This window comes from Rousettus aegyptiacus, unplaced genomic scaffold (assembly GCF_014176215.1).
Source record: "Rousettus aegyptiacus isolate mRouAeg1 unplaced genomic scaffold, mRouAeg1.p scaffold_m13_p_2, whole genome shotgun sequence".
Lineage (NCBI taxonomy): Eukaryota > Metazoa > Chordata > Mammalia > Chiroptera > Pteropodidae > Rousettus > Rousettus aegyptiacus.
In genome coordinates, this window is record NW_023416295.1 from 18,903,692 (window position 1) to 18,925,324 (window position 21,633).

At 32.0% G+C, this 21,633-nt stretch overlaps 1 protein-coding gene and 1 pseudogene across 6 annotated transcripts in view; one reads left to right on the plus strand and one right to left on the minus strand.

Annotated features, from left to right (window-relative positions):
• The window catches only part of ERBB4 (erb-b2 receptor tyrosine kinase 4), a 944,884-nt gene that overhangs the window by 89,799 nt on the left and 833,452 nt on the right, over positions 1-21,633 (plus strand). The gene's annotated exons all lie outside the window — the stretch shown is intronic.
• LOC118614836 lies at positions 720-839 on the minus strand (annotated as a pseudogene).

The window sequence follows — 21,633 nt, forward strand, 5'->3', positions numbered from 1 at the left end:
AGATTAAAAAAATAAAGTAGCTCTTTGGGCATTCATTCCTCTTTTAAGAAATGACTCTGTAAGAGTACATGACAAAATCATCAGTAAACCCACGCGTTGAATTTAGAATGTACACTACCATCACATAGAATTCATTCATCACTCCAGAGTATGAAGATTTCAATGTATTTGATTTGTTATCTTGAGTAGTTGTGGCTTCCTATTGACTTACTATGGAATCAAGAAAAAATAAATTATAGTTTCTAACATTTCAAGATATCTATGGGTTCTTCACTTCTGACGAATTATATATAGATCAAAATTCTTCCAAGGAAGGTCTTCTGTCAAGGACCCATTTTTTTCTTAGATCAATTCTTCTTGTTGAGGACATGGTTTATGAAATAAAGAATAAATATAATATGAGACTTGTGTTAAGAGGAGATACAATTTGTAACATTTTGTCAGTTTTTAAATATGAAGATGTTTCTATGATAAAATACAAGTGGTTGAAGGTTAGTCTTTTCAGAAATCATATATAATTTTGAGCAGAAGTGAGAATTGTTAAATTTACCTCAGTAGTTTCTCAAATTTATATGTGTGTATGTGTATGTATAATATAATATCTCTCTCTATATAATATATACAGACTTTTATTTTAGGTGAGGCAACCCTTGGTTGACCTCACAGATTGCAAGGATCTCGTCATCTTATAATCCCTTATTATTATTTTTAATTTTTTATGCCTACAACACCTTGTCTTCCTAGGTAGTCTCCCATCCAGGTACTAACCAAGGCCCCACCCTGCTTAGCTTTCGAGATCAGATGGGATTGAGCTTGTTCAGGGTGGTATGGCTAGAGACTATATAGAGATATTAAGAAAAAAATGTTCTACACGTAATAAAAAGGTAAAAAGAAAGCTTTCTCTTACTTTATATAGCTTCTACACGAACCGTCACACTGATAATGGATGTAAACTGGAGCTTGAATAATCATATCCATTTTGAAACTTTGGTCAATGGAATTTTAGAAAATAGTTTAGAAAATATCAGTTAATCTATTAAGGCTACTCTATCTACAAGTGAAATAAATTAGCTAAATGTAGTATAAAGTTTATAAAATATTACACCTTAAGAATGCACAATATGTAACTTTGTATTGTAGTATTGATGTCTAATAATTTTTCTACCAGGTAATCAAGACTGTATAACATACATGGAAAATGCTATATTATTAGATTTAGAGATAATTCCAGGAGTGTGTAGTGTGTAGCTGCCCTCCTCACTGCCCATCTGAATAACTCAGGAAAGAGATGAGGCAAGTTAATTATATGAATGATTCTTCATTGAAGAGGCTAACTAAAAGTAGGTCTCTCAGAGGTCATTCTTTAACAAAACTGTTACACTCTACAACTTCGATGGGTCATTAGTGATGTAAAGTATATTCCTTGGAAATAGAGCTCAGTAATTTGCAATGATGATTTAAAAATCTAATTGGATTCTTATCAGCTAATTCTCAATAAGCTGATGTAACTGCTAATTACTGTTGTTGGTGACATTTAGACTTATTGAAGTCTAATTTTGCCTTTAAATTAGAAAATTCAAGGCTATATTTACAGAAGCTGAGTTATTTAACACTTAGCAGGGTGCATCTCCAATAGCATTATATATAGAGAGAGCACCCATTAAATTATTAAAGATAGTGTATGATTCACAGTTGGATGCAATAGTTGTGCAGCAGCACAATCCTGGTTACTTACAGTTTAATCATATATAAAGTAACTAACAAGCAAATTGCAACCACTAGTGCATTGTACAGAAACAAAATCATGTTGTTATTATTTTTTTTTCTATTGTTGTTGTTGTTTAAGGTTACACATTGGGGGTAAAAGAAAAAAAAACTATTGAAAATTATAGCCTAAAACGGCTTTGCTAATTATAAAATTCTATTATCTTTGTCAATAAGCATGAAAATTAGTATTTCATTATGACCATTGAATTATTGATCTCATCTCCTTTCAGGGAAAGTCATCCCTCAGGATGATATTAACAGAGAGAGAACGATCTAAACAACACTCTACTCGGATTACGACAAGATAGTGAGGTCTTGTCTTTCTCCAACTTTTTATTCCATTCAACAAATGTTTTAATCTTTCGAAAACAGTCATGGACAAAATAGTTAAAAATCTTTGTCAAAATATTTGACCCGGTACAGTTTATATCATTTTAGAAGGAGGCACAATAAATAAATAAAATGTATGGAACACTAGATGATAAGTGTTACAGAGAATATACCAAGAAAGAGGACCATGAATGGTGGAATATTGAAAGCATAATTTTACATAGAGTGGTCAAGGAAAGACTTATTGAAAAATTGGTGTTTGAGTAAAGATCAGAGGGAAGTAAAGACGCCAGTAGGAAAGTGGTACAGGCTGATAGCACAGAAAGTGCAAAGGCACTATGATGGCTCTGTTCAAGGAGATAGCAAGCACTGTGTATGAGGGAGTAAGAAAATGCAGCAGTCATTAGAGATGTGGCTGTAGAACAAATGGTATGGGAAGCATGTAATGCCTTTGGATTTTATTTTCAGACATATGAAAAGCCGTGGGGGGTTCCGGGCAGTGGAGTGACCTGATTTGACATTCATTCTATAAGGATTATCTTGGTTCTTTGGTTGAGAATATACTGATGTGGGAACAAGGGTGATAATCCAGGTTAAGATTGCGTTGACTTTGTTCGGTATAGTAGCAGGGGATAGAGGTGTTGAGAAAGTGGGATTCTGCATACATTTTAAATGTAAAAAGAGACTGCAGGAATTACTGAGAAACAAGAAGTTTCAAAGAAAAAGAAGAATAAAAATAATTATCTTGCTAAAGAATACGTGGTGAAATTATGGCAATTAGAGCCTGTTCACTGTATGTTCACCACATACGAGCATACCGCATTGTATTGTGCTTTGTTTTATTATACTTCACAGATGTTGCATCTTTTACAAATGGAAGGTAAGACCATCCACTAGCAAAAAGATTACAACTCGCTTTATTGTGACACTCATTTTATTGTGGTATTTTGGAACCGAAACTGCAGTATCTCCGAAGTATGTTTGTGTGCTTTCTAATATTTGACTTAAATATGCTGATAAATTCCCAACTGGAGAAAGTAATTAAAATAAAATACAGACATATTTAAACCCATTGAATATAATTATCTCTGTTTCCTAGTCTATAAAATGAGATGAATAATACGATATGACTTACCTCAAAATACTGTAAATGGGAAGAAAGATGAGTTATGTAAAGCACTCAGCACAATCCATGTAACATATTAAGAGCTTAAAAAATGTTGTCAGATGCCCTATAAAATTTTTAGGGAGGACTATTACTTTTTTGGTGCATGACAGTCACCTCTGGTATGCTCACCTATCCAAATGTATGTGATACCTTGAAGACAAGGCTCTTCTACTTCCTTGGGAATCCTGGCTTTGCTGTTGGCTTGGAAGGCTGGCATGTGCATAATTATCGGTGGACTCTTCTGCTTTCTGGATCCTGTTAAGGTTCATCTAATTGTCAATTTGGGAAACCACAGCAGGAAATCAGAGTGAGAAAAGATATCGAGACTGGGTATTTGTTCTCCTGATTCCTTCTCTGTGATATTTTGGTTTGTGTCCTTCGATGGAAGATTATTGCTGCTCTAAAGGAAACTGACTTTGAAAGGCTCTCCTTGTTGTGTAACTTCTCTATTCCATGGTCAGGTCCTGTTGGGCCAGCGGCCGATGCCAGCTCTGATGCTCTGGTCTCATTCCTGCACTATCTTTTGTTATTCTTTCATACTGCCCACAACTTTAAAATTAATAATGTCTGTATTAACTTTCCTTGAATTTCCCTAATTTGATTGCGTGACCTATTGCTTCCTAGGACTCTGATAAACTGGGGAATAAACAATTCATATCTTAATGTCAGGCCATTTTATAAAAGGGATTCCAGGGAGTGAAACTTAGGCTACTTTATTTATAATGCATGAGACTTTTCTTCTCTTTCCAAGTTTAGTTGGGTATGTATCTGTTTCTTCTCTTCTTGATACTAATACATAGGCTCACACCCAAACTGTTCACCCTCCTGCTAGTAATTTTCTCAATGGGTTTAAGGTTTTAAAAACAAAAGCCAGAAAAGATTATCTTTGGAAAATCTAGTGAGGTGAAGAAGACCAATGGTCTTGTTATTAACTTAGAATTAGAGGAAAAACATAGTATTTATGAAAGATAAATTGCTACCTCAAATGATGAACCAAGAACAACAGATCCAGCCACTATGTATATATGATTTTTTTAAAATAGGAAAATGTGTTTTCCATCATCTTATATTTAAATATATTATTATATTGTTCATATGAGATTCTTGCCCAGCTTATGTCATTCCCGAACCCATAGTTTAATAAAAATTAGCAAAATAAGATTAGAAAAATAAGAAAAAATAGAAAAATAAGATTCTGTAAGGGATTTGCCAATTATATACAGTCGAAAGATGGAACTAATTTGTTTAAGTGAGATTAAACTTCTATCTACTATGTGCATTTTCAACATAAAGGCATTATTATTCTAAGTTCTCTATTTATGTAAGGCTTCTAAATAGTTAAAAAAGTTATCAGATCTATATATGTGAAGCTTATAGAAATTGCAGTTTCCCTTAATCCTTTTTCCTACCCTAGCTTTTTATGCATCCTATTTTTGTTCCCATTTTACATTTTACTAGGAAAGCATTGGCCTGTTGCTAATGCACTCAAAGTTCCCACAAACTGACATACCCTAGAAAATTAAACAAAAGGGACCAAGCAAGAAAGGCAGAACAATTTCTTTTAGGTATACTGAATAATTTCTAATAAGGCCCACTAATATTTCTTTTAGTCTCTGGGTACTCAAATCATTGCTACTTTACCTTCTTATAAGAAAATGAAATACATTTATAGGAAAATTAAGTTAATTTTGTTACCAATGATGCTATTTTATTTCATAATAGGACATTTTATGGTGTTTTTTCAAGATGACATAAAAAGTATTTCATACACTGCAAAACACTTACAGGCATTCTCCCAATTATTCCCAATCCCTAAATATGAAAGTGCCCTTAGAACAGGCTCAAGGCAGACTATGCAATAGAGAAAGGTGGGTAACTTTTAAAACTAGCTGCAACTTGGTTATTGTAAATACAAGTACTAAGACTGACAATATGATAAACTACCATCTCTACCTTAAACCCTCACCCTTGCCTTTCATTTGCAAATAAGCAAGCAAGTGGCCTGTTTTTAACACATGGACCATTAACTGGCTTCTTCTATTTGCATAGTAATGATAGTGAACCAATGGTGATTTACTGCTCTGACTTGTATCATAAATAACAGATCATTTACACTGCTAATTACACTCATTTCCATATCAATAATGCATTCTGGATTGGGTTGGACCTCTGCTTTTGAAATGGAATGGAATGATAAATTGATTCTCTACTAAAATGGTATAAAATGGGTATCTCTTACGAGTAGATACTATTAAGTAATGCAGCTAAGTACGCAAGACCTTTTTACATGTTATCATGTAACTTAAAGCATCAAAAGTATAAATTTATGAGAAAAGTACTGTCCCATGTACAGCACAAGTGTGTAACATTTGTTTATATCTATTGGTGTCTGTGAGCACTATTTGGCTGGAGTATGGTAGTTGTAAGGCCTATGTCTCATGTTAATTTTGTGGTAGGCCAGTTAGCTTTCAGCTCTATTCTGTGATCCTAGACTATACTTACAATCTACAATAGTTATTTTTAAAAATAGACTTTACTTCAAAAGGAGTGATCATGAAGGGGTGCGGATAGCTATACAAAATCATCATTACTGCTCGAGAATCATTACAGTTCAGTATATGCCTTATAGATAGATAAATAGTACAGACTCGTATATTCATCATTAATATAAAAGTTTCTCCAAGTTTCTCTGTGTGTTTGTATATGCACATATAGAAAAAGACAGAAAGAGACAGAGATGAGATTTTTATGAAAGACTTTAGTCAAAATATCAGCTTCTGTGTTTCACCCACAGAAAGAAATGATTAAAACATAATGAAATATTTGTCAAGAGAAAATGCATGATGAAAAAGGCCTAATTCGTATGTTGTAACCACAGTCTTATAAAAAAATTATTTTAATACACATTTTTACATAAAATGCATTTAATAATTAATAAAACAATCAGAAATTGTTTTTTTTGTATGATAAAAACCGTCTATGAAGACTGATAGTATGTCCAAAGTTAAAATTAGAGAACAATGACCAATAATATACTTCCAAAGTTATTAGCATCTAAAATGCTTTGTAAAAAATTTTAGCTTTTGTATAAATGAAAAAGGAGATGAAAAGTCTGATTGTTATTTTTGATATCAGAAGACATTTCTGAATATAAATGTTTCAAATGTGAATTGATTCAGAAGAAAACTTTGTTATTATAATTGAACCATGAAGCTAATGATTCACATGATTAAGTGACTTATCTTACATGTCAACAATTTGATTATTAAAGCATTTAGTTGACAGGGACAAAGAAATGAAAAATACATAAACTTTTCTGTTATTCCAAATTATGGTTTAAAGTGATGTATACCAACTAGCAAAAATAAAAAAATGCTAAAAGAGAATAAAATGAGACAGTGAGTATAGTGCATCTATGAATATCACTGTAGAGTTGAGGCAGTGCCAGACACAGAATAAGTCAGTATTCAATAAATATTTACTTAAAAAATAACCAATCCATAGACTTGAAAGTAAAACAAAGACTGTTCTTTTGGTTCCAATAGCTAAGTAGGCATCTTGATCAAAGGATTATTTGATGTACAGAAAAGCTATAAGAATTTCACAATGAGTTGTCAAAGGACATCTAATAAAGATGAGAAAAAAATAGGTTTTATTAAACCATGATTAACAATAGTTGTGATTAAGAACTGTAGATTGTATTCCAGAAATTGTTATTTTTAAAAGCTTGATGTTACATGATTTAGTACAGAGTTCTAAATGTTATTTATATTTCCATAGTATATTTTTGGTGATTTAATCAATCTAATAATATATTTTGGTGAAAAAACTCATGGGCCAAATCAGGACTATATGCAAATCTTCCTCTCATGTTGGCTCAATATTTCAAATCACATGGTCAAGTAAGTGTCTATCTCCTCCTAGTGAAAGTGTACCTTAATTAAGGGTTTTCTTTGCATTGTGTTATCACCCTCCTTAAATTTGAACACACAAATGCAAAGCTAACAAGAGACAGCATCAAACTCACAGACTTTAATTAAAGAATGTTAAAAATAGATGTGCATGCAGAATTGTAATTATTGTTAGTTTGCCTATGCTGTGTGGGTAGCAATTAATTAGCATTTAATCATTTTCATCTATATATTTGTACACTAACCCAAAAGGTTCATAGAGCAGGCATCCTATGTGTCAATAAAAATAGGGCATGCACACGTCACACTTTTGCTGCTCCTTATTGCAGTATGAACTGAAGTAATCAATATGTCATTTTCCCACTGTAGATGCATGTAATTTTACCAATGGTCACCAACTGTTGACATTACTAGCTGTATCTCTACTTATGGTGTTCTCCCTTTATCTTAAAGATGATACCTCTTCCTTTTGTGATTCAGATTCTCAGTGTTAACTTTGGGATTTTTCTAGTGGCAGTTTTAAAAGATAATAACTAAGTTACAAAGCTTTGCTTGGCATTGTGTGCAATGACTATACTACGAATCACAAACATAACTAATAGCTTCTCTAAGCATGTGCATCTCTCTGTGTTCGATTGTAGTTATATTGTGTTTTTATTTGCCCTCCTCACATTCCTTTCCCTGGGAAGTTAAGTGTCATGAAAATTGATTTGGCACTAGCTGTACTCATAGTACTTATTTACTCAGATTATCTTAAAATTTTACAACTTTTATTTTTTTACTTTAGTATTTACCTTGTTATCTTCTAAAAATATGTGCTATGATATTCTGAATATTTTAAGTTTCAAAAATTAAAGATATTACACTCTGGTTTTTAAAGTAATATTTCTTTTTATCAACAATGATTGATAAATATTCTATTGAAATGATATAACAGCTGAAGGGATTAATTTTGATAATTTTAAATTATGTGTTTGCATTTACAATGGTGAATTCTTTTTAATGTTTTAACTTGGGGCTACACTAATGTCTAATTTGGTAATTCCTCCTGTACTAAAATTAATAGAAAGCAAGGACTAGTGGTTTTCTGAATAGAGTCTACGTGTCTTTTATGTCATGTGATCATAGACCACTGATGAGACAGAACTCTTTGAGAACTTTCCTTTCATAGCAACAGTTTTGGGTTGCACATAGAACACACCTGGTGAAACTCGGTGTCATCTAAATGACTTAAAACAAATTGTTAATTTGTGTTGTTGTTTCTGCTGATTTTGCAGAAAGCTATTGATTTTTCCCCTCCATGTCTTCATGTACAAATGCTTTTGTGACAACAGTTCACCAGCAAAGAGTAAATACTAAGCACAAATGATGTATTTATCTGGTTGAGCAATTAGAGATCTGATATTTAATCAAACATGAAGTTTCTAAATGTCTGATCTATTTCAATGGTGTGTTATTACTGGGAACATCTTTAAAACTGCATATTTCCATTTATGCCATCGTACCACCATGTTTGCCTTCCCTGAATCGGTCACTCCTTTTTCCATGTTTGTGTCTTATATGTCTTCTGAGTTTAGACTTTAAATCAAAATTATATGGATTATATACTTTTAATTTTAAATTCTTCAGACTTTTCCGAGAGTATTCTAAACAAACTTATTCACTTGACTGGTTCAGTTTTTTATCTCATATGATTATAGAGATGTCTCCAATTTGTTATTTAAAATAGAAATTTTTAGAAAATCTCAAAAGTAGTCAATATTCTGGATCCTGCTATTGAATAGGACATTAATTAACTCAATTCTAGGTATGGATTGATTGCCAAACATATTTAGGTTTCTTAAGCATAAATTATGCAAAAATGAATAAGATGCATTAAACTTTAACATATAGTAAATCTTCAAATAGTTAAGTGAAAAATTTGGAAATGAATAAGTGAATAAATTAAATTGCTAAATTAATGAATTTGAACTCTTGAAATCAGGATATGTAATAATATTATGAATTAAAAAGATGTATATACATTTATATGTATATGTGTATATGTACACACACATACACATGTACACATGGTGTTAAAATCACAAGTAACGTGTCTTTTATAGCGTGAATGTTTGTGCCCCGCCCCAAATTCACGTTAAAGCTCTAGATGGTGAACTTTAATATCTAATAAACTTAGTTATAGTAAACTGAATTCTATAGGCCTATACAACATTGAAACACTTCAGAAATGCCAATTGTCCAGGTAATGCTTGCCTCACATTAAAATCTACTCTAAATAATATGTTTTTATGAAGTATGTATAGTAAATCACTTATATTTTTTTAAAGAAGAAAATAGTTCTAATTAGAGTTATTTAATTAGCAATCTAAGGCAAGCATACTTAATTTTGTTAAGAAAACATTTCTCAAGTTATTAATTTAGTATTTTTAAAAAGAATGTTTAATTCCTTCTTTTGTGCTTAATTATATTTTTGTTAAATGCTTTAACAGTTGAAATGAACCAAAGCTTTTTATTTTATGAACTTCAATTATAAATGGCTGTCAATTTTATTTTTTTAGCAAAGACTGACTCCGAATCTAGTGTGAAAATATAGACTTGACTGTTGGAGAATACACTGATTTGGAGTACTCTAAATAATACTTTCTAAACTTCTTTAGATGATAAATTTAGGCATTATATTATAGTTATTAAATTTGGAGAACACAAGAAAATGTTATTAACAGAGTGAATTACAAAGGAAGACACCAGGAACTAGATTTACCACAGTAATAAGCATTTCCTCACATACCATTGATATTTACATTTAATATTAAGAAAGTGGAAATTTATCAGTATTCTTTCTCATTTTTTTCCAGAGGAGTACTAATTTAAATTGAAGTACCTCATTTTTGTGTCATTGAGACAAAGTAGTCCTTAGGAAAGATACATTGTAATAAGTAGATATGGATTGATGAAGTGATGGATCATGCTTTAAATATAGAGAGAAGCAATAATTTTCCTTGAGAGCTATTAAAATATGAATATTGCTTAGCTATGGGTACCCAATTGTTAAGCATCATATTGCCATTACTTTCATTTTCTCTTTTCTGATTTTCATGTATTTATTGAGTTCTTGTTTTGTTAATTGAAGTCAGTGTAAGTGTACTAGTAGACAGTCCTTTTTTTTCGTAAGATATTAATATTGTTATAGCAGCCACAAATCATTATGGTCAAAAAATAGAGAATGAATAAAATTTTAGAATTTTTATCTAACATTTCTTTTAACTAGAAATACACATGATAAAACTTAAATTAACTTTTACATTGGACTTATAGTATAATTTAAAAAACAAGGTAAAATGCATCTCCTGATCTTTCTATCTTGAACACTAATTTTTGTGAATTTTTTAAAACATATAAATCTTTTTTCTTCTTTAGTTAGTATACTTTTTCTTAGAAGCATATTCCCTGTAGTGAGTCAATTTATGATACTATCTCATCAAAGGCCTAATCCATGTTAGAGTGGATGAAAGGAAGTGGAAAACCTCTTCATTTACCAAATAAATTTGGATCTAATGAAATTAAGGATTTACATATACTGATATTATCTTTTGGATTAGTCAAGCTTTGAAATGCTGAAAAAGAATAAACTTGCTGATAAATGATAGATAACGAATCATTAAGCTGAGGTGTACCTGTAGCCTACATTAATGAAAGAATTTCCTTGCTCAATTTCTGTAGTGAACCCAGACTATACATATATATATATATATATATATATATATATACACACATATATGTATATATGTATAAAATATATATGTACATATATACGTATAGTATAGTAATATAATGCATCGATAATAATGATGGAAGAGTTGAACTTGGGTTTTTCACAGAGTTCATATACAGAGATTAGTTAATTTAATCTTGTCATGGCTTTAAAAGCTTTATTCATATTTTATGTGAGTGTATTATATGAGTTTGAATGACTCAAGAACAAGGCAGTTTGATGTTCAAAAGTTTTAATTCATATATTATAGATATTATCTTTTTGAATGTAAAAAAAAAGATCCTAAAAATGAGAAAACATTTCTAAATTCCTTTCCTTAAGGTTTCATTTTTTCACAAGTGTCCAGCAGTGGTGTGAGCCAGACCTTTCTAGCAAAGGAATGAAAAGATGTTGTAAATAGTACAGTATTGTGCACTTCTATCAATGACAGGAAACTGGAGGACTTGACGTGTATCTTAATTCCCCTGCTCTTATCCTTGATGCCATATTTTCAACAGCTTGTTCATTTCGAGGTGGCAGATAAATAAGTTATGGGTGGATGCAGTGGGAAGGTAACTGTCCATTGATTGAGTTGACAAGGAATGGTGTTTAAGTAGCTACCTCCCATGTCTTTTGCAATTTGTTAGCAATACAAATGCAGGTCACTGGAAAGTATTGGTGATGTAGCCATGTGTGGCTGGCTTCATGAGTCTGCAATCTGTGTAGTTACACAGGACCATGTGCTTAGAAGGGATTCATGCTTTGTTGTCACCATCTTGAAATTCTTAATTTGAATAAAGGATCCAACATTTTTATTTTGCACTAGACTCCACAAAGTCCGTAGCTTGCTGTGGTCCCAAGGATGATATCATAGGTCAAATAGAAAACAGAAATTCTCCAATTCTTGCATGTTGCCAAGAGCCATATCTATATTTAACATCAGTACAGAAAACTAACACATCAAAGAGGAAGGTAAACTCCATTAGAAATGCTATTTAGAAAATAATGATGTGGTGCTATTTAAATAGGCATTATTATTTGTATTTAGCCAGGTATTTTCTGTTTATTTTGTCCTAGAATATCAACGTTTATCAGTGATATACACAGTATATCAGTGTCTTCTGAGTAAACACATTTCATGGCGATTAGATGTGTGTATCCCTTTCGTCTTCAAGTAGTTTGGAAAGTCTCCTGTTTGGGGGAGGGAGTGTGTGTGTGTGTGTGTGTGTGTGTGTGTGTGTGTGTGTTCCAGCCAAATAACTCTCTGTTACATCCTTTATTTACCAATATTTTCCCACTGTCTCTAGATGCCTTTCTCATCAGCTATATGACAGGAAAAATCTGCAAATGCAAGTATATAGCATTCCACGCTAAGTGACACAAAGAGTTCTGTGTAAATTATTTTTACTTAAGCTGCTACATTTCATTAAATTTGTCTTGCTTTTAATGAAGCTGTAGGAAGGTTGGCTGGGGCTAATTTCAGACAGAGAAATACTGTACTATTTATACCAAATCATAAAGTAGGTATTACAAAATAAAGTTAAGTGGTTAAACATGGGCTTTTTTTTCCTGAATCAAATTACAGTCAAAATATTTCCTCTCTCCATTCTTGGATCATCCCTTCCACTTCTAGGATATCAAGGTAAGTAAGTGACGTTTGACAAGAAAATTAGGTTCCAAACCTACTGCAGCAGGATGATGTTCTCATCAGACATGTTCCTGAAATCATCATCAGATTCAGTTTAATAGATTCAAACACTCATTTGTTGTGAAACAAAAAAGCATGTTACTCCTAGTTGAATTAGCATTAGGTTGGCAGAGCTTAAGGGAACTTTTGGCTTAGTTGATGTTTGGACCCCGTTCTCTGAGTATTTATTTCAAGCCAAATGTCTAACTAGACAGAAATCTGTGCATGTAGTCATTTACTGTGACAACAACTACATCATTAGATAAACCAGTCTGGTCACAGACTATGAGTTAGCCTCCATGTCTTTAGCCAGCTTCCTTCTGTGGGTTTCTATTTAAATCAATTCAATATGTTTTCTAGTTCAGATTCATATGAAACAGAATGAAAGCTAGGAGAAAAAAGTATTGTACTCATTTCTGATGTCTGCATATTACAGGACTGGAAAGGAATTGTTAAACTTCATATTTTTATTAGGATCAGAAATTCCAAAGTACCCAACTTACCAATTTTGTTTAAAATACCAAGATTGTAGCCTGCAATTTCTTTAAACTCATATTAGAAAGTCCCGAGTTTTTGGCGTGAAGCAATTCAGTGCCACATAAAATTTTTACAGCATTTCAGATTTCTAGGAGAAAGATCACCTTCCAAATTGTAGATGAACTTCTGGTATGCAAGACACCTCTACCTACTAAAGACATTCAGCCTGCTAAATTGCAAATATTAAATCATTTTGATTTTTTAAAGTTCTTAGTTAAAAGAACATAGAATGAAAATATAATTTTTATAGCCTTTCACTAATAGAGCAATGAATCTGCCAAATGAGAAGTTTTACAAAACATTCTTCTACATAAAGTATTCTAAATGGTGATATTTAGTGGTAAAACATGTTACTGTTGAAATTTGAAGTATCTCAAATAGCAGTCAGGCAATTTCAGAAATGAAGTCCTTTGAGATATTGCTAGGTTATTTTTGAATTGTTGTCTTTGTGTGCATCTGTGTATGTTTAGGAGTATGATACAACCACTTTATCTATTGTCCGACTTCATGGAGCTGTTTCACATAAGTTTTCTCATTAGACCCTAAGCTCTGGCAAGTAATTTTATCCTTATTTTACAGATAAAAAAAGAAAGAAAGAAAGAAAACAACTAAGAATCTGAAAGATTAAATAAGCTTACAGGATTCCTATAGGTATGAATTGTGCGGGAGTGTCTGTTGTTTTATTATTTTGAAAAAAAATTTTTTTTTTGTGAACAGAAGCACTATAGATAATGGATTATCAGCAAAAGATAACTAAATTATTGTGTGGTTTTCTAAAAATGCACACACATGTGTACATGTTCATGTGAAAATAAATTCTTATTAAATATAGGTAATACCTATAAAATATTCTAAAAGATGTGGGAATACAGACCTGAATTGGATTATGATTTCAAGCACAGGGCCCTTTATGCGGCACCATGCTTTACCCATATTGTTTGTGTTACTGGCTTTTAAAATTAACCAGATGCTTTCCATTAGTGAGCATAAGACAAACAAGGTATACAAACTGCTTTATTATTATATCCCTTCCAACCACTATTAATTGTGATCATCATAATTAAATTAAACTTGGCAAAAATGGCTTATCCAGTTGAGTAAATGGGTTATAACAGTGAAGACTGTTTAATATTCTGAGATTTTAATGATATAACCAGATGTGTATGTGAGTATTAAGCTTTCCTGCTCATTTGAAATCACGAGTAAATGAGAAACTAGGTGTGCAAGGACTTTTCCTCCTGTAACACACCATAAAAATACTATTTACTTCTTTGTGTGTTCACATATCACAAAGCACGGCAGAAGGAATTATCCTATGCATCAGACTGATGTAGATTACAAAACTTGAAAATTAGGAGCTGAATATTTTATGATCTTTTAAAAAATACACTAACACAGTACAGACATACATTTAAGGTACTGCTTTGTAAAACAAAAGTTACCTTGTTTCAAATTATATATGTAAGGGAATACATTTGGATGGAAGTTTCAGCTGAGACCTGAAGACAATAGGAACCACAAGACTATCACGATCAGTTTGAAAGAAGAAAGTGAGGGGAAAACTACTACTGGGATTTTTAAACACTTTAGCAAAATTGAGGGAGATATTGAAGAAGATTTGCAAAGAATGATTCTGATGCTGTGATTTTGATTCCCACATCCTCCAGAGGGGGATAGTGTGCATAATTCTCTTCATGAGTATGCCTTTAAGAAAACCAAAGACAATTTGAAGGATATAGTGGACTTGTAGGTGAGAGACTGACTAATGAGCTTGACTTTGGAGTAACTAAGACATGATTGTGCTAAACTCCCAGAGTTGATCCAAGAAAAAAAATGTCTTTCCAATGGACCGGATGAGAGATATCGGGGAAAGCCGGTATGGCCTCATCTTAGTCCTGTTCAAGAAGCTGGTCTGGAGGGTCAAAATGACCTTTTCAGAGAGAAGCTGCAGACACTACAAGATAATTAGGGACTAATTGTTGCATTGATCCTTGTTAGGGAAACTTTAGGTAAGAGAATTCTGACTTGAGAGGGAAAGGAGAGGAGGGAGTGTGATTTCCTAGTGGAGCTCTAGAAAGTGTCCAGGATACTACCTACTCATATAACTTCATTACTTCAAAACAACTGGCAGGTTCCAAGAGCTCCAAAACTAGCTCCTTTACCTATCAAGTAAGAACTTTTCTACTCCTTTCTCTATGATCCAAAGCTGGCAGATTTTAGAAATTGGCATTAACAAGCTGAATGAAAGAGGGTAAGAGCACAAGCCAGGGTAAGAGAGAAGCCATCACATCTTCCTTTCTGACAGCAGTACTTATTCATCAGACTAGGTATGACAGTAAACATTTATCTTTCCATTAATTAACTATTTTGATGTAATTTCCTTCTTGGTGTATGTCAGTATGTCTTTCTAATTTTTGGTTTCACAAATATCTATTGTGGAAATTTCGAAAATTTGTAGGAGTTCCCTGGGTAGGAAAAAGTTTAAAGATGATGACTGCATTTGGAAAAGAGCATCATTCAAAGACGGCTTTTTAACTTCTGAGCTTATTGGTTATGCTTCTGAAAAATTTAACTTTGAAACGAGTAAAATAGAAATAAATGTAAAAATTTATTTATATCTGATATCTTATTATTTAAAAAAAATAAATGATTTGTTTTTGATCTGGATTCTACCTACTCATATAACTTCATTACTTCAAAATTAAAAATAAAATTAATTGGGTTTATTTTGTTATGAAACCAAGACTTCTTATAAAAACATAGTTTAAAGAATTTTACTAAATTGCTTTTTTATTGTGTAACTTTTAAGACAGGAATGTTCTAATTTGTCTAAATACAAATATGATCAATAGAGTTGTAAAACTTTTGCTAACTTAGTATTTAAAAAGTTAGTCATTATACAGTATAGCTATTCTTTATTATTTTGCAGCTAGAAATTAATAAATTACCTTCGAGGAACTATATGACTATATGTTTATAAGTATAGATGTGCATATTTGTGTAAATGTTAGAAACTTAAATGATGCATAGTCAATACAAGAACAGTTTGTTTCATATTCTTACATGAAATAACTATGAAGTGGGAGGTAATATAACTGCTAATGATATATATTTATATTTAATTTCACACTTTTAGCCAATACTATTTCAAAAAATATATATCATTCGTGCCTTACATAATTCTTACTTTTAGGTGCAAAAAACCCCGAGAGAAGTATATTATTTAGTGAGACCACACAAGCCTTCATGTTGTAGATAAGTCTAATTTAAAGCAAACTTAAATGACTTTCAGGATTTTCCAAACTAAGATAGAAAACTTAAATAAGAAAATAAAACATAAAATTTTTTCAAAATAAATCCATATATATGTTTCATATATTTTCTTAGTTTAAATTTACCTTCTCAATTATAATTTCTTTTAAAAATAAACAACCTCTTCCCCATTTGTGATAAGTCACACACACTATGTAATTTTGCATATTTTAATTTGTGTATTAGAATGTGTTTGCTTTTATTCCTGACGGCCTAACCCTAACTGACAAATGCATCAATAAATATATTACACAATTTTCATCATTAATAACAATGATTCTTACCATGTATTTCTTAATAGAAAATCATTATGATATGTTCTTTTGGTGATTATATTATTGTATAGCTGTGTAAAATGTCTTTCTTCTAGTTACAATTATTATACCTATAAAATAGTTGAAATTCCTGAAAATTAAAAAGAAACAGTTATCGCTTTCAAATTTATAACTAAGCAATCCATGAAGTTTCATATTCTTCAATATATATATTGAAGAATTGATATATATTTTTCAATATATATCAATTTAAGAGTTTATTATTTTTGATTTATTGTTTTCTGCAAATTGAGCCTGGGTTTATTTCAGTGTGTATGTCTATGACTAGAATACATGAATTTAGAGTTAAGAGTGCTGGGATGTTTAGTCCGAAGAATCATTACGCTCTGAAATTTGTGTTTGACGTGATATCTTGTGAGAACAAAAACTTAGCCATACGTTTGTTTACTGAACCATAATGATCAACATTTTCGTTGTATCATTCAGTGATTTATTATCATGTTGGAGACTGATGAATATGACTCATGGTGTGAGCACACCGGACACAACAACTTGTTCTACAAATTTGATAGTGAAAATACTTAATGAATTCTCAGCATGAGCATGTGATAAACAAAGCTCTTTGATCGTCATGCTTTACAGGCTAGTCATCACTCTTTACCTTGGATATATTTTTACAAATACTGTACGCATAGTTCTTACTCTTAACAAATTCATTTATACGTGTGATATATTTTTTCCTGAAATAGATATATATTTAAATAAATAATGTAAATGTAGAATTTAACTAAAGGATAGGCTAGATTTCACCATAGTAAAAAATAATCTGCAAATTTCAAGGATTTCTAAACATCAAAGATTTATTTCTCACTCATGTTAAAGGTCCAGGGAGGAATGGCTGGGTGTGCTCTTCTTCACATTGCCATTGTCTTTACTTCTGGACCGAGGCTGATGGAGCAGTCACTATCTAGAACTTCATCATTTGTTGTGATAGAGAAAAAGAGACCATGTGGACGTTCTCCTGGCTCTTGGAGCTTCTGCTTAGGAGTGACACATGACACTTACTCTTATATTTCTTTGATCAAATAAAGTCAAATGGCCATGTCTGAGTTCGCTGATGTGAGGAAATGCAGTTCTACTCTGGGTCCAAAAGAAGAGAGAATAAACATTAGTATCATTCGTTTACTATTGTTTTTACTGAGACAATGCTTAAGATCATAAACAAGGATTAGGACGAACAGGTAGGTTAAGGAAGGGAGACCGTGGTATAATATAATTAGTAACATTGTGTTTCTATGCATTTTTACCCTTATTCCAACTTCCCTTCTCAATAACCTATTGTCTGTCCCAGCTACATGCTTTTCCATTTTAAGCAGATGGAAATTGATACTTTATGGAAATGAAGCATAATTAAGTTTTGTGATTAGGTAGTAAATTTAACTATGTTCTCAAAAAGATGATGTAGTAAAGAAATTATTTCTATTATCTGTAAAGAGAATTTGCCAAAAATGAAAGAAATTATCTTTAAAGAATGCAATAGGCAGGTAATAAATTTGGTTCCAGAAACTACAAGTTGAGTTCTGGTATTACGGAGTTGATGATCATTTGGAATGACAGAACTACTTTTAAAAGCTATATGGAAAAAGTCCAGTAAAATTTTATAATAAATGCAAGTAAGTTCAGTAGAATTCTGGTTCCCAGAATTTGCTGCCTATTGGAATCATCTGAGAAATTTTAAAAAAATCCCACTGCTCAGGTATCAGAACATCTTGCTGGGGGCAAATGGAGAGTGGTCCAATCATCATTTTTTTCAAAGCTTCTTAGGTGATTCTGATGTGCAGCAAATGTTTGAGAACCACTGGTATAGAAAATATTGATTTAAAAAAATCTTTGGAATATAAATATTACTGAATAAAAAGTTTAATATATTAATAAACATTTATTTTTGTTCTAAATAAAATAATATTTTTTTAAAGAAAAATAATCTTGTAGTAAAGACCTATGCATAAATTTTCAAATTTTTACTAAGTTATCTAGTGGTGATAAGTGTGTCATTGATAATGATAAGTGTGTCTTCTCAATACACAACTCAGTTCATAAAAAACAACTCATATACAGTGATACAGTGTTTTGTAAATTATTAGATAGGTTGCTATGATATATTTGTTAGAAATAAGACAATTTTTATGTTATCAGATGTTCTTTTATCAAAACTTCTAATTTGGTGAAGTAATTTAGCTTATACTACTGTGTCGAGTGCACCTTAAAAGTCATTTTTTCATGTATATGCACAAGTGAATATATATATATATATGAATAGTGCATATAAACAGATATGCCTATTTATTTACTTAAAAACAGATGTGTACATATAATTAAGAAGTATCTTTACAGTAGTAGTGAAGGGCATGAACTTTAAAGTCAGAGTGCTTGGGTTCAAATCCTGTCTTTGTCTATTACTAGCTTTGTAATCTTGGACAAGTTTCTTAAACTCTCTAGGCTTCAGTTCCCTAAACTTGGAAGAGTTTCTGATGATTATAAGGCACTAAATAAATGTTGGTTTCTGTTATATTTGTTTTATAATTAGCTATTCAGCTCAATATTTTTGCTTTTTAAAACATGAATAAGATACTTTCTTTAGAAGTTTTAGTCCAGTGGAGGAGGGAAATATATAAACAATCTTTTAATACAGTGGGATAAGCTCAACAGTAATAGGATTTAGAAGGGTAAGAGGTGCTAACTCAGGGGGAATGGAAAGTGGGGGTCAGGAGCACTTCCAGCTGAAAGTAAGTATTTTACAGGAATGTGCCCTGTTGGGAAGTGGGAGAGAATATTTGTGCAGAGAAAAGAATACATGCAAAGAGACTGGAGTAGGTGTTGAAAGCATGGCATGTTCAGGAAACTACAGAGAGCTGAGAACAGATGGGTGTGGAATGTGCGGAGAGGGAGAGAAGAGCTGGACCACAAAGAACTTTCTGTCATACTAAGGAGTTTAGACTTGGTAATGGAGAATTTGCTGAAGGACTCATAATGCAAGTATTGGTATTTTTAGATCCAATAATCAATCCACTCACAAAAACATTATCCCAAATGACAAACCAGAGTCAGTTCCCATTCTACGATGAGTCTCTGAAAGGTTTTTAACGGCGAGCAACAAAGGTAAATTCTTTGTTAATGTGCCTGTCCTCTACTCTTCCTTCAGTCTGGCTTTTCTATAATCTTCAATCATTTAGTCCTTATAATGAAAACTAGATAACTGTAATATATGTAATCATCTTTTATCTGTTATCTTTGTAACAACACATAAGTAGTAGTAATTTTGTCCCTAATATGGCTTTCAGCCATATATGCTGTTCCCATTTTGCATCAAGAAATTGCCCATTTCATCCTCCCAGACTGACTGGTCATGCTAGTTTCAGGTCTGCAGTCATATTTTCTGTCAAAAGTGAACCTACTTTTGTAGTTTCCTTTGGCTCTTAGGGAGTTCTTCTTTGTGTAGTGACTTCCTAGAACATGAGATATAACTGCAAGTAGGTATCTGAATGTGAAAACATCTTGAACTTTGTAGCCACAGGTACAAATGTTGCTATGTATAAAACTGCTCAGACTCCTATAAGTGACAGTAGCATTAAATATTAAATGAGACATATTGTAGGATACTTAAAATAAGCTTAAGACCTGGGACAAAATCAGAATTAGGGTAGATAGAAACTGATAAAATGTATTTATTTAGAACTCTATTATTTTATAATGTGAAAATGTAGACTTAGGGGGTCCATCAGTTCATATTATGAGTGGCCTTAGGCTTGTCCCTCAATATTTTTAGGATTCAGTTTTTAATCTACATTCTAAATGTGTTGGACTATGACATGTGGGAAATCATATCCCAATTACATTCAGTTGCAGTGAGAGTGTAGGAAGCTCTAATTGTGCTGCTGATTTACATCACTATCATATTCAAACTCAAGAAATTTTTGAAGTAGAAAGCTAAGTGTAATTGAAAGACAACTGAACTTTATGTTAAAAACCTTGAGATTTTTCATTCAACATATACTTAGGAAGAAACTTGAGATTTTTCATTCAACATGTACTTCGGAAGCTCCTTCTAAATAGTAGCTCCTGTTCTAGATGCTGGCGTACACAATGATTAAAGTGCCGTCCTTAACCTCGAAGATCTTGGCCTATAGAGAGAAATAGAATTGCACGATTAATTATGAGAATATATCTTCACCTCTTCGAGATCTTTAATCAAATGTTGTTCTTCTTTTTGTGGCCTTTACAGCCTGTCCTATATAGAATTGCACATACCAGCGCTAAATGCACACTTTCTATTTCCCTCCTCTGCTAATTTTCTTGTACTTTTTATCATCTATCATACTATAACTAACACGTTTTACTTTTTATTTTCATAGCTGTTTTCCTCTTCACTGCTACCAGATCCATAGAAAAGTGATTTATTTTTATTTATTTTTTTATTGCACTATGTGTTGGGCATGTAGTTTTGCTCAAAAATATTTGTTGTCTGAAAGTGCAAATGGGTAAATAAGTGAATTATAAGGGACACTGTGGGAACAGAGGCAAGCATGATTATTTCTGCTTGTGGTCCATGTGGGATTAATAGAATTTGACCTAAGTCTTAAAAACTAAATAGAACTTTACTGAGTATTGAAGGAAGAGGTGGAAGAAAAGAGTAATTCTATCCCGAGGAAGAAATTCTAGTCTTGACTTGGCCATTGACTTGCTGCATCACTTATCATCTGCTGGAACTGATGGTGTATTCTGTTTTTGACCTTCATTTTAGGATTTTGCTTTTCTCTCCTCTCCCTTTACGTGTGTGAGTAATCATTGCATTTTAACTCTTTAGAGTCTAAAACCTATTATAAAAAGGGTTA